This window comes from Triticum aestivum, chromosome 6B (genome assembly GCF_018294505.1).
Source record: "Triticum aestivum cultivar Chinese Spring chromosome 6B, IWGSC CS RefSeq v2.1, whole genome shotgun sequence".
Taxonomy (NCBI): Eukaryota; Viridiplantae; Streptophyta; class Magnoliopsida; order Poales; family Poaceae; genus Triticum; species Triticum aestivum.
The window spans coordinates 201,596,023-201,607,574 of NC_057810.1; the positions used below are offsets into that span (position 1 = coordinate 201,596,023).

The following is an 11,552-nucleotide window of genomic DNA, read 5'->3' on the forward strand; positions in this document are numbered from 1 at the left end:
GGGTCCACGACCACAACCCAGTTTTTTTGTAACTTGGCAAGTAAGTCGCTTTGTCAGGCCTGTTGGGCTGCAAATCTTTCAAGATGAGGAGAGCTTTCATTCGGCTGGCCGAGAAGATGGCCCATCAGTAATGAGAAATGAGTTGTATATTTAAAACAATACAGAGGCTAGCCAACTCGCATGGAGAAGGCTCCCTCAATCGGTTCCTTCTCTGGCCGTTAGATCATGGTCAATCTGGTCTTTGACTTTGTTTGGGTCGTTAGATGCTCGTTGCTTTCGCTGGTGGTTTTGACCGCGTGGTAAGTTTGCATGGCCAATGACCGGTGGGCTCGTGTTCTATGTGTGTTGGCTGGGTGAGCCGTTTCGAGGTGCAGGTGCGCCCTCTCCCCGCACGCCGCGTGCGCGTCGCGCCATTTGCGGGGGCGTGGGTGCCCTGCCCTCCAAACCACCCACGGCCCAATCCAATCGCTTGCACGCCGCAACCCTTCCTCCCTCCTCGATCTCTCTCCCTCAGCCACCACGAACCCTAGCCCCCTTTCCTACCATCCTGTGGTCGCTGCCCTCTGCTCCATCTGACCTCCCTCATCAACCGCCGCCTCTGTGGCTCCTCCGTCCGTCGACTCTGTCTCCCCAATTCATCCTCCGTCCCTTTCTGCTCGAGGTGCTCATCGGCTCAGGTCGTGAGGAAGCCGCGTGACGAGGAGCCCAGGTCGTGAAGCCGCGTGAGGAGGAGAGACCTTGCCCGAGAAGCTGTGGGAGGAGGGCCTCAACCAGAGAGGAGCGGCTGCCAGCCATGTAGTCGGCTCGGCTCGATGCCGGACGCGGCAGACCCTAGCGCCATCCTTCAGGAGTCTTCACGACCTCCAGGTGCGCATGTGAGTCCCAACCATCTCTCTCTCTCTCTCTCTCTCTCTCTCCTGCACACTTTCTCTCTCTCTCGTTTTGTCTTTGAGGTTGCAGATGCGAGCACTAGCTGTTTGTAAAAATGTTAAGTAGGACTGCTTAGAGGAGTACAGTATGTGTGTTTGAGAGAGAGGGATGGAAAAGAAGTGACTGGAACAAGTGGAGAAGAGTAAACTGCACCGGATCCACATACTTTCTCCAGCTCCCTTCAAAGCTAATGTATTTGGTCCCACCACTTTATGTACACCAAGAGATAAACTGTCAATTTGTAGTATGCTTTCTTATGCTGTAGTGGGTCAATAGATTGTACGATTGAGTGGCTAATTGTCAAATTTAAAAAAGTATAACAGACAATATAAATTGCAATCTTGCATTGTCTACTCCTCTATTGATGTGGCTCATGGTTTCTGAAGCTTTCAGGATTTAATAATGAGTTATCTTGGCTTCATTGGACAAATGATCTACCTGGAGCAATGATACAGGTGAGTCTTTTATTTGAAACATTGAGACCATTAAGTTATCTTGGTCTGCCCTTTAATGTCTGTAGCAAATGAAAGCGTGGTGTGTTTGTTTTGTCTTTCCTTTGGAACCCTCAAGTTAATGCCCACTTTTCCGAATGTAAGCTTGATTCAGTTTTATTTCATTCTTTCTATGTTGCATTGGTCTGCAAATAAACCATGGTTTGTTTCATAAGAATCGATTCATAAATGTAGGTAAGTTATTGATGCATCTGAGCTGCTTTATCTTATTGTTCATCTGCTGCACCGGTTTTAGTTGATAATAAATTGTTCTCTATTTCAAAGAGCAACAACACGAGATTGTGCGCTATCTTGCTCCAGGTGCATGTTGTTGCCCTCATTTCCCCTCTGATTTGGCTTGCTTTACCTTGCATGAAGTTGTATACTTTTAACTTTACAGAATTATATCAAGTTCTCTTTTAACTGTACTTGGCTACACCTGCAACATCATGCATTTCTCTTCCAGTTTATTTGAATATGTGAAGTTGTATGCTTTCAACTTTACAAAGTTATATCAAATTCGCTTTCAACTATACTTGGCTACACACATGTAACATGATGTGTTTCTCTTCCAGTTTATTGAGTATAACTTTAAGGATTGAATGTTCTATCTGGTACTGTCCTATCACTCATTTAATTGTGTGTTAATTTGCTTACAAACCTCCTATTGTACATCATACAATGCGCCAGGTTCTACTGCAACAGTACAACATACAAAGTGATGGAGGAGAGGTGTTCAGAGAAAGTTTTATACATGTGCCAGGTTCTGAAGGTATGTGAATGTAATTGGATATTTTCAATTGCAAATCATTCCCTAATATTGTGTTTATTTCTGATCCTTGTCCTCTGACACTCATTTTGTATGTAGCATGAGGATCCGGTGCGACAGGAAGCAACTCTGCATACGGTTCCTGTAGATGAACTTAAGGAGAAGGCGCTTATTTCACTGGCCAAGGTTTTTGTTTCTGCCTCTGCTTTTCATCCTGATGTTCTCAATATTTCTACATAACCATGTTTCTTTGAACTTACCGATAAAGCAAAGTTATTGTATTTTACTATTATAAATCTTGATTTAACACCATGACTACGCCTCAATACTTTTGTTGCTGTAATGGTGTGGATCGCTATATAAAGTTCTGTGTTTGAAGAGATGTGTTGTCAGAAATGTGTTTTTGTAAGTCCTAGCATGTTTGTTGTCCATAATTCAGTGATGAAGTAATTATCTTAGCTACACGATGAATCTCGATAATCTCCCACGGAATAAACTGGCCCCTGTATTTTTTATTCAAATTGGTGCAAAATGTACTTTCTAGAATTTAAAATAATAATATCCATACCCATTATAACCTGGCTGTTAGTTCTCTTTTGTTCACAGAAGCACGGAAACAATCTTGATAAAAGTAATCATCTTATGTGATGAATTATTTCAGGAAACATGTAAAAAAGGTGGGATCTTTCCGTCGGCTTTCGCAGCTGGCTATATGCATCATAGAGCATCTAATCTGCATCAACTTTAGACATGGAGAGTTCTACTCCAATTTCTTTGTGTTGTCGGCCTTGGTGATTGTTCTGGAGCTCTAATTGGCTGATGGACTTTTAAATGTTTCCCTGCAATTTTCATTGCTTTGCCTGCAAGTGTTTTGTCTGTGAGCTTGCTTGTATACTAAATGTTATCTAGGCTCATGTGTATAAAATAAGGGTATCGATATGCAAATAAATCTTGACACAGTGGATTTGGTTCTTTTACATTTCTGAAGTACCTTGTGCAAATAATGAATCATCATCTCCCGTGTTTTTCTCTTGAAAATGGAGGTGTCATGGTTTTCTTTTTGTACCTCTTGCAGTTGGATGGTTTGATGATTAGAACATAATGAATTATGGTTGTTCTTATAAACTCTCTTTAATGTGACCTCTATGGAACTTTGGATGATCATCGAGGGCAATCTTGGATAGTTTCAGGAGAAATAATCAGTGTGGGATTGAGCCATAGCTTTTGGAGGGTTGATGGTTTATGAAGTACTCCCTCCGTCCCAAAATAAGTGTCTCAACTTTAGTACAACTTATTTTGGGACGGAGGGAGTATTATATGATAGATAGTGATGGTAAAATAAACATATTTATAACAAAGCCTTCTATTGGAAAGCAATTGAATTCATGACAATTCAGAAGTAAGAATTTAACATTTTCTTGATTGTCTGATTTCATAGCCTTCATGTTCCTGGATATCATTTTTGTTAACTCTCTGCTGATGGCACCTTGAAGCTTGAGTATTTTCATACCTTGATGAATACATTGCTCTACATAATTGGTTGATTAAAGAGGTTAACTCTTTTTTGTAGCAGTTTTTCAATTGATCTGATGCGATGACCAAAACATGTTTACTTAAACTTGGTATATTAGCTCAAGCACCTGATCAGTAAAATGGAGTTCTATTGGTTCTAGCTATTGTTCCAAATCATTCAGAAAGAAAAACTGATATGCTAAATAAACTGTCTGCTTTACTAACTTTATTTTTTAGTCTTGCTTCCATTCATGTATTTATAGTACCGTGGGTATCTACAACAACGATAGTACAAATGATTTGTAGAAGAACACATGTTCACTATAAATAAATAAATATGGCATGAATTTAATTGGTGTTAACTTGAACTTAGGTGGTGAGATTGTGCGTCCACTCCCACCCAAGTGAGCTAGGTGTAATTTTGACTTTATTCCAGTCTCATGAAACACATCATGGGTGTATATGAACATTATCTCAAAATACTCAAGCTTGGCAACAAAAACTTAATTGTGTGCGTGAAAATTTTTACTTTCTGTTTGTCGAATTGAGAAGTTCTTGCCGGTTATCTGTGATCTTTGGCGTGGTGCTGCAACCATTTTAACAGACTGAAACTATTGCCTTATTTTTTATTCTACATTTCCCTTAAAGATTTCTGGTGGAGCCGCATTCGTGCATTAGTGAAAAAATTAGAGGTTTATTCTATTGGACATCGTCAGAATGGTCAAGCATGTTTTACTATAATTTTGCAGGGTTCCTGCTCCTTCTATGTATTTTTGATTTATTTGTGTTGACTGTGCTCAATGGTGCTTGCAGATCCATGGACATCGTCAAAATGGTCACTTTCTTGCAGTATATTATTTTCAGATCTCATGTTTCTCAAGGTAATGGACAAGATTGAGTTTTTGGTAGTATGGCACCATTAAAATATATTTTCTACTCTGTTTGTCGTTCCTTTGTTATGCACCATATTTAAGGGAACATAGAGCAGGTTTGTTTGCCATTGTTATAAAATCTGTATATGAATATTATTTGTAGATTTATGTTTACCAATCACGGTTTTGTTTTTCTGTGTGTAGATAGATTCACATATTTCATGTGCTAATACAGTAATTGAACAATTGTAAGAAATATGGTTGGAGATAAGTAAACTGGTAATTTTCTTAAGAAGATTATTCACATGTGATGTGATATACTATTAGGTCATTTTTAATACTGCTCCTTTTTCTTATATAGTTGTAATAATCCAATTTGCAGGTGACAAAAGAGAGATGGCAAAACTATTGTAGCACAACCATACAGAAAGCTTTGGCTCCTTGCTTTTCTTAAGTAGTTTTATAAGGGCATCGAACCATTTGGTGCTACAGTTATTGTATAGTAAACCGGCATAATATGAGAGATTAACAGTCAGATTTTACATGTTTAGTAAAGTAGGCAACTGGCACATGTTTGTATAGCAATTCTGAACCCCTCATATTGAATGATTCATCTACAGAAGCACTCAGTTTGTCTACAATTTTTTGTACGAGTTTAGATTACTCTGAGAACAGCCGGTACCATACCATCACGGCTGCTTGCAAAATTAGTAAGAGGCTAAATTTCTGAGTTGTCTTAGTTATGTAGCACACGAATTGAGTGTGACTTAGGAATTAATATGCGAGTTGGCTTAGTTATGAAATCAAAAAGTACCTCTGTAGATGCAGGTAATTGAGCAGTGGATGGGTGACGGGGATAGGTTTCATAAAACCGATTATTATGAACTTGTTCATTGTATCATATAAACATTACACCACCAGAATTCAGTAGCGTGTTAACATTCAGCTGACTGCTCCCATTTTTAGCTCGTTTTGTAGGTATGCTTTAGGAAAATTTTGGTCTGCGAAGATACTGTTTCAGCAAAGGGCAAAGGGAAAATCATCAAGTTCGATGATCCAGTTTTTGTTCCATAGGATTCCATTTTTCAAATGAATCTCCTACCTGAAAAAGGGCATGGTAGTGGATATTGTATCTGTTTTATGTGCATCAGAAGAGACTACTGGCTGGTTGATTTTGTGCACATATTCTGTAAATTCAACTTACCAATAAAGCTTTGACAGGTGTGTTCGTTGTGCTCTTCATTTCAAACAACATATCATCTATGATTCTTTAATCTGTTTATTTGGCGTACTGTAGAACTTGTTTCTCCGTGTACTAAAACACATACCTGTAAAAAAAGGGATTGAGTTAAAGTAACTCCCGGTTTAAGTTAGGATTGAGCGAAATTACCTAAAGGGCTATGTCCATCTTCCACAAATGGTGTAATCAACTCCCCTGCAATGCTTCTTGCTTGTAGAACAAGATTCTTGATGTTGCTTATGGTGCCTCTTTGGGCTTCTTCTTCAATGGTCCCACGCCGGCCCAAATAATAGATGTCTTGCTTATTTATTGGTGCTCCTTGGACCCCTCTCTTCTATTACAAAAAAGGGGTTTACATCAACTTGTGTTTTGGGGCTTAACAAAGTACAATTGCCTTTGTCTTACATAACTCATTTTTGTGTATCCAGGTCATATTGCCAGCACATTCCAAGCGGAATGGAGTGCCCAGTTTTGTCCAGAAAGCTGAGGCCTTCTGGTGGTTTAGCATGATATTTCCTTAGTTGTCTTTTTGACTAGAAGAAGGAAGTGTTGCTTGACTGGAATGAGATCACAAAGGAATCTGAGACGAGCTTTGCTACATAAAGTAGTCTGATGTGATCTCCATATTCATACATAATATATCGATGTGAGATTCAACTGTATAGTTCAATATAGTTTGATTAGTATATTTCCTGCAGTTAATTTTGGACATTGCTTATCTGCTTATTATCATTGATTTCTTGCAACGAGGACATTTTATTTGCGTGCGCCTGAAAACTTAGCAGTGGGTGTTTTTGTAACTTATGCAGGTTATGTGCACATTGGAAGTTGTCGAATATCTCCTGATCATACGTTTCTTGCATATACTCTCGATACATCTGGGGGAAACTGTTTTCGCTGGAACTGAAAGATCTTCAGTCTAGGTATGTTATGCCAAAAAAAAGACAACAAAGGAGTATAAATCGCCTGAACCGCGTCTAAGTATGTTATCAGAAATAAATAATTTCTGCCCCATAGCTGAACCGCGTCTTTTCTCAGTGTGTATATATGTTAGGGATGTGTAAGATTCAGATAATTTTCTTGTTAACTTTACCAATGTATGGCTGACATGCTTCATTATGTTATATCACATCTGAAAGTGCATTATACCTGTGGTTTATTAGAACGTATAATTTCGGTCAAATAATTGAGTTGTTCTTTTCTTCGGTGTATATACAAGTTACAGATGTGCATGATTATGTTTATTCTCTACATTTGGTAAATTCACCTATGTATGGCTGACATACTTCTTTAGGTTATGTTTCTAAAGCTCCATGCTTAATCATCCAGACTGTTTCCAAGTGACTGCTTTACACATGGGAGACTGGATGCCTGGAGGAGTTCAGAGAAGCTGGTGTTATGTTACATATGGTCTTCAAGCTAATGTTATGTTTCTTGCATGGTTTGTATATTTGTTGCAAAAACATAGTACAAGAAAAAGATCTATGCTCATGAAGATGGCAGAAGGGAACTACATGTGGAACAAGAACCACCAGCGCTGACCAGTTGGGCATCTAGATAGTGGTAGTGAACAAAAATTGCTTGCCCTATAGAGTCAATGTATTCTACTACTATCCCACTCGCTGATTTTTATGTTATGAAATTATAGTTCAACCATAGTATGTATTTACACTCCTGCTGTGAGATTGTACTATGTAAATTATGGGAGGACAATATAGGCCTTTATATGCAAAAAACTCCTTGTTGAAATGAGTAACTTGAGCCATTTGGCACAACATGTCTATTTTCTTACTTGCAATAATGTGCATTGCCTTTTATTCTACCGTCTAAAAAAAGTTTATAAGTCATGACACAAGAATTATTTACTGTTACCATAAGTGCTTGCCCACAACCAAACAAAGTAGAACATAGATTTTCTTTTAAATGGGACTCTACAACAACAACAAAGCCTTTAGTCCCAAACAAGTTGGGGTAGGCTAGAGGTGAAACCCATAAGATCTCGCAACCAACTCATGGCTCTGGCACATGGATAGCAAGCTTCCACGCATCCCTGTCCATAGCTAGCTCTTTGTCGATACTCCAATCCTTCAGGTCTCTCTTAACGGACTCCTCCCATGTCAAAATCGGTCGACCCCGCCCTCTCTTCACATTCTCCGCACGCTTTAGCCGTCCGCTATGCACTGGAGCTTCTGGAGGCCCGCGCTGAATATGCCCAAACCATCTCAAACGATGTTGGACAAGCTTCTCCTCAATTGGTGCTACTCCAACTCTATCTCGTATATCATCATTCCGGACTCGATCCTTCCTCGTGTGGCCACACATCCATCTCAACATACGCATCTCCGCTTTAAATGGGACTCTATGCTACCAAAATAAAATGTGTATATGTATACATCTCACTATAAACAACACCGTTTTTCTTGGCTAACGGAGATTAAATTTGTTGCCATATGTACTTGCCCAAACTAAACCAACTAAACCATGAATTTCTTTTCATCGCGCACATGGAATGTTTTCAATATAACATGATTTAACATATGGGCTTTTTACTACCAATATCGAACATGTACTTGCAAAATGAAACTCTTTTCATCGACAACATGTCTTTAGCGGGTCTCCGCGCCATTTGGCGCAACGGGTCAACTAGTTTTTAAAACACATCAAACCGGCAATTAGTTTCAAATATCTTTTTTTTTTCATTTTGAGATTTTAAATTACATTAATTTTTATGCGTGGAGAATTTGTGGATTTTATATTGATATACATTTATTTTTAAAATCAGTTTGAATGTGAGTCGAAATTTCGGGATTAAAAACTGTTCGGACCGCACCGAAATATGCAAAATTTCGTATAATTTTTTAACCGTGGCCACAATATGGGCTGTAATGCTAACAAAAAGAATATGGACTCCAAAAAAACCTTAAGAATTAGGAAATGGGCTGTAAATTATTAGAAATAATGGCAGATGGGTTGTATGATGTTTTCCACAGATTTGAGGCTTTCCTAAAAAAAGATTGACGCACAAGCAGTGATTGTTGGATGTCCATCCAACGGCCGCCGTGCTTCTTCAATCTCTGCTCTTCCTGCTCCAGCCGCTCAAACAAGCGCCAGCGGGACTGCCTGCTCCCTCCTCCCCGCGGCCGGCTGTGCTGCCACGCAGGCCTCACCGCCCCACCGTACTCCCATCGCTGGCCTAGCCATCCCTCTACTCACCCACACCTGTTGTTATTCTTCGACGACGGTAGACGAACCAGTAAACCCTCGTATAGTCGCACTCCCCTCCGCGTGGGAAACAACTGCCGAGTCTTCCCTGCCTCCGTCTCGTTCCCTTCCTAGGCCTCGCTGTCGTCCACCGCCCTGGTGCTCTCGGCGCGGCCTGGTCAACATGATCAATGACCGACACACATCTGAAGTGGACTGTACATGGAGAGGCCGACAGCTGGGTCCACGGCCACACGCAAGGAAATGCCTCCTTATTATGCGCAAAATAATGATTCCTCCACCTGACATCAGGGACTCACCGAAAGGGCCTTTGTATTTCGTGAAAAAACGTTACTGCCGCTGACAGCTCGGACCCACCAGCTATATCTTCGCACGCAAGGAAGTGCCTCCTTATTACGCACACAAAAAAATGAATACTTCCCCTGTTAGCTGGGACCCAGTATAGTGGCAGGCTGACTTGTGGGCCTACTAAGTTGACGCAGATGGAGGGCTTTGTCAACTTAGTCAATATGCACGATTCTAGCTCCAGTGACCGTACAATGTCCATCCAACGATCGTAGTGCTCCTTCAACCTCTGGTCTTCTTGCTCCAGCCGCCCAAACCAGCGCCGGTCGTGCCTCGTGCTCCTGCCTCCCGTGGCCGGCTGCGATGCGGCGGAGGCCTCACCGCCCCCTACTACTCCCACCGGCCAGGCCATCCCTCTACTCACCCACACCCCCTGTTAACTGTTATTCTACGGCGACGGCAGCCTCACACCGCAGCGAACCAGTGAACCACCGTACTCCTCTACACGTGGGCATCCACTGTCGCGTCTTCCCCGGCTCCGCGTCGTCCCCTTCCTAGGCCTCGCCGTCGTCCACCGCCTTGGTGCTCTCGGTGCGGCGTGGTCAACGTGGTCAAGGAACGGCTTCCATCGGACGTGGACTGTACGTGGAGAGGCTGACAGCTAGGTCCACGACGGCCGCAAGGAAGTGCCTCCTTATTATGCGCAAAATAATTATTTCTCCACCTGACAGCATGGACCCACCGGACGAGCCACCCTATTTCGCGAAAAAAACGTTCCCCCCTAACTACTGGGACCCACCAGCTACACCTTCGCACGCAAAGAAGTGCGTCCGAGCAAAAAAAAACAAAACGATTCGCCCCCCTCACTGCTGGGACCCACTAGCTACATCTTCGGACGCAAGGAAGTGCCTGACAGTCGGGACCCACCTGGTCGAAGCGTACGTAGCGTTGTCATTCTGGTCGCGAACGTGCACGTACATACTGGTCGTTGTAGAGGCGCGCACGTGTCATAGTAGAGGCGTGCACGTTGTTGGAAATATGCCCTAGAGGCAATAATAAAAGTATTATTATATTTCATTGTTCATGATAATTGTCTTTTATTCATGCTATAACTGTATTATCCGGAAATCGTAATACACGTGTGAATACTTAGACCACACTATGTCCCTGGTAAGCCTCTAGTTGACCAGCTCGTTGTGATCAACAGATAGTCATGGTTTCCTGACTATGGACATTGGATGTCGTTGATAATGGGATCACATCATTAGGAGAATGATGTGATGGACAAGACCCAATCCTAAGCATAGCATAAAAGATCGTGTAGTTCGTTTTGCTAGAGCTTTGCGAGTGTCAAGTATCTCTTCCTTCGACCATGAGATCGTGTAACTCCCGGATACCGTAAGAGTGCCTTGGGTGTATCAAACGTCACAACGTAACTGGGTGACTATAAAGGTGCATTACAGGTATCTCCGAAAGTAGCTGTTGGGTTGACACGGATCGAGACTGGGATTTGTCACTCCGTATGACGGAGAGGTATCTCTGGGCCCACTCGGTAATGCATCATCATAATGAGCTCAATGTGACCAAGGTGTTGGACATGGGATCATGCATTACGGTACGAGTAAAGTGACTTACCGGTAACGAGACTGAACAAGGTATTGGGATACCGACGATCGAGTCTCGGGCAAGTAACGTACCGATTGACAAAGGGAATTGCATACAGGGTTTGATCGAATCCTCGACATAGTGGTTCATCCGATGACAACATCGAGGAGCATGTGGGAGCCATCATGGGTATCCAGATCCCGCTGATGGTTATTGACTGAGAGCGTCTCGGTCATGTCTGCATGTCTCCCGAACCCGTAGGGTCTACACACTTAAGGTTCGGTGACGCTAGGGTTATGAAGATATGTATATGCAGAAACCCGAATGTTGTTCGGAGTCCCGGATGAGATCCCGGACGTCACGAGGAGTTCCGGAATGGTCCGGAGGTAAAGAATTATATATAGGAAGTGCTGTTTCGGGCATCGGGACAAGTTTTGGGGTTATCGGTATTGTACCGGGACCACCGGAAGGGTCCCGGGGGTCCACCGGGTGGGGCCACCTGTCCCGGGGGGCCACATGGGCTGTAGGGGGTGCGCCTTGGCCATCATGGGCCAAGGGTACCAGCCCCTATAGGCCCATGCGCCTAGGGTTTCCCCCTAGGAGGAGTCCTAGTGGTGGAAGGCACC

General features: G+C 42.4%; 1 long non-coding RNA gene across 13 annotated transcripts; it reads left to right on the plus strand.

The window, feature by feature from the left end:
* The first annotated feature begins 416 nt into the window (after positions 1-416).
* LOC123136565 (uncharacterized) lies at positions 417-7,563 on the plus strand. 13 transcript variants are annotated; one of them, XR_006467075.1, is made up of 11 exons: positions 420-875; positions 1,317-1,385; positions 2,112-2,193; positions 2,290-2,376; positions 2,852-2,981; positions 4,516-4,583; positions 4,779-4,853; positions 4,957-5,795; positions 6,243-6,460; positions 6,624-6,737; positions 7,109-7,563. It is a non-coding gene; the product is annotated as an uncharacterized lncRNA (long non-coding RNA). The 13 variants fall into 13 exon arrangements; XR_006467070.1 differs by lacking the exon at positions 4,779-4,853 and adding an exon at positions 6,032-6,126 and having other exon boundaries at positions 417-875; positions 2,852-4,583; XR_006467069.1 differs by having other exon boundaries at positions 418-875; positions 2,852-4,583.
* The last annotated feature ends 3,989 nt before the right edge of the window (positions 7,564-11,552 follow it).